The sequence below is a fragment of the Oncorhynchus gorbuscha genome, linkage group LG09 (assembly GCF_021184085.1).
Source record: "Oncorhynchus gorbuscha isolate QuinsamMale2020 ecotype Even-year linkage group LG09, OgorEven_v1.0, whole genome shotgun sequence".
NCBI classification, from domain to species: Eukaryota; Metazoa; Chordata; class Actinopteri; order Salmoniformes; family Salmonidae; genus Oncorhynchus; species Oncorhynchus gorbuscha.
Genome location: NC_060181.1, coordinates 10,455,817 through 10,457,790, shown reverse-complemented (window position 1 = coordinate 10,457,790; position 1,974 = coordinate 10,455,817). Strand labels below are relative to the sequence as shown.

The 1,974-nt window shown below is 43.0% G+C and overlaps 1 non-coding gene across 1 annotated transcript; it reads left to right on the top strand.

Annotated features, from left to right (window-relative positions):
* Positions 1-1,017: 1,017 nt before the first annotated feature.
* On the top strand, positions 1,018-1,089 carry trnap-agg. The gene has a single exon. It is a non-coding gene; the product is annotated as a tRNA-Pro (tRNA).
* The last annotated feature ends 885 nt before the right edge of the window (positions 1,090-1,974 follow it).

Sequence of the window (1,974 nt, the reverse complement as noted above, 5' to 3'; positions counted from 1 at the left end):
GATATACAGTTGAGTTATAGTGGGTATATGGTTGTGTTATAGTGGGTATACAGTTGAGTTATAGCGGGTATACGGTTGATATACAGTGGGTATACAGTTGATATACAGGGGATGTACATATTTACGGTATCAGTATGAATATATCTAAATACAGAGAGATGGACAGAGTGCAATAAAGTATAGTGAAGTTATTTTGTGTGCAGTTCAGAGATGGCGTGATGTGGTGTGCAGCACAGAGTGCATAGTCCTTCAGTCTGAATGGGTCAGATTTCCTGTTGGTGAGGGGCCACAGGCCAGGGGAAGAAACTTTTCAGGTGGTGGGAGGCTTTGGTCAAATGATTGCTGATCAGAATTTCTACGTGGTTTTCCATTGTGACAGTGACACATTAAAAGACGGGGTCGTCCGGAATTAGAACCCGGGTCCTCTCGCAACCTAAGCGAGAATCATACCCCTAGACCAACGAGACACATTCTGTTAAAACACATCGTATCATCCATTTTAACTCCAGTGTTACGGATGTTGGGGTAGAATACCTATAGTTGGCAGAACTAATGCTCTCATGGTTGTCATTAGTTACCACAGCCCAAAAGTCGAAATTGTCCATGACGTAAAAATGTATGTTTTGGACTTCATTTAAGGTTAGGGTTCGCCACAAGGTGAGCAGTGTAGTTAAGGTTAGGGTTCAAATCAGATTTGCAGAAGAACATTTTTAGAAATAGGCGGGGTTTAGACATAATGATGACTTTGTGGCGCTTCCTCTCACATGCTGATCGAGCGCTCTTCCCTTTGTGTTAATTAATTCCCCAGTTGATTGAAAATTAACGACCAGGTCTCGTCTCCCTATAGTGCAATCCTGATCTACAGATTTGAGTGGCCATTGTCCAAACGCCCCAAAATCGACAGCAGTACCTCTCAGCACCACCAGAAGACAGTGCAGTACCAGTAAAGAATCAAAGTTTTCATTACATGCGTGGCATTTAAGTGATTTTCAAAATCTCAGTGTCGTTTTACAGACAGGGTCGTTGGTCTAGGGGTATGATTCTCGCTTAGGGTGCGAGAGGTCCCGGGTTCAAATCCCGGACGAGCCCTTCTTTTCGACTAGGCCAACCTTAATTGAAAAAATGAAAAGCTTACTCTGTGCCTGTCTGTTCTGTGGGCCTTTCTAGACAATTGGTACAAGGAGTTGTAATATTACTGGTGGTAAAACTCTTGTATGTATTTATCCTTTATTGATACCAGTTATCATACTGAAATGAGAGGGGCCAGGATTGTGAGCAATCAAACATTTGTTTCAAACTATGAACAATACCTAACACATTTAATCAAACCCAGCAATCTGATTTACCGGATAAGTAAAACACAATAACATAATTCTTCCTCTGCTGTCTAAGTTTTAATTCCTGCTCTCAGAACCATATTTACAGTCATGAAACAAAACAAAATTGTGGAATTCAGGTCAACTTAGTTTGTATAGGAGGAAGGAGGTTGCTTTGACTCCTCCACAAAATCCAGAAGGTAGTTGTGATTGAACAGCACCTGGAAAGTAGAGAGGAGGAGCAGTAGTGTTCAACAGGACACTGGCAGCCATAGACAGAGATGTCAGGGTAGTGGGTTCGATTCCCGGGACCACCCATACGTAGAATGTATGCACACATGACTGTAAGTCGCTTTGGATAAAAGCGTCCGCTAAATGGCATATATTATTATTATATTATGTCTGGCTCTGTTTCATTCTCCACACTCCATTGAAAAGGCCTTTCAGTCCAGGATTGGGCTTAATCTGTGACCGAAACCAAGGCAATAAACCTACCCCAGTGGTGTAGCACAGTTTCACGGGGCCCTGCAAGGTCCAAGCAAGGCACCCCCCCCCCACTTTAAAACATGTTCTTCTTCCATGGGCCCCCCTCACTTTAAAACATGTTCTTCTTCCATGCCCCCCACTTTAAAACATGTTCTTCTTCCATGGCCCCCTC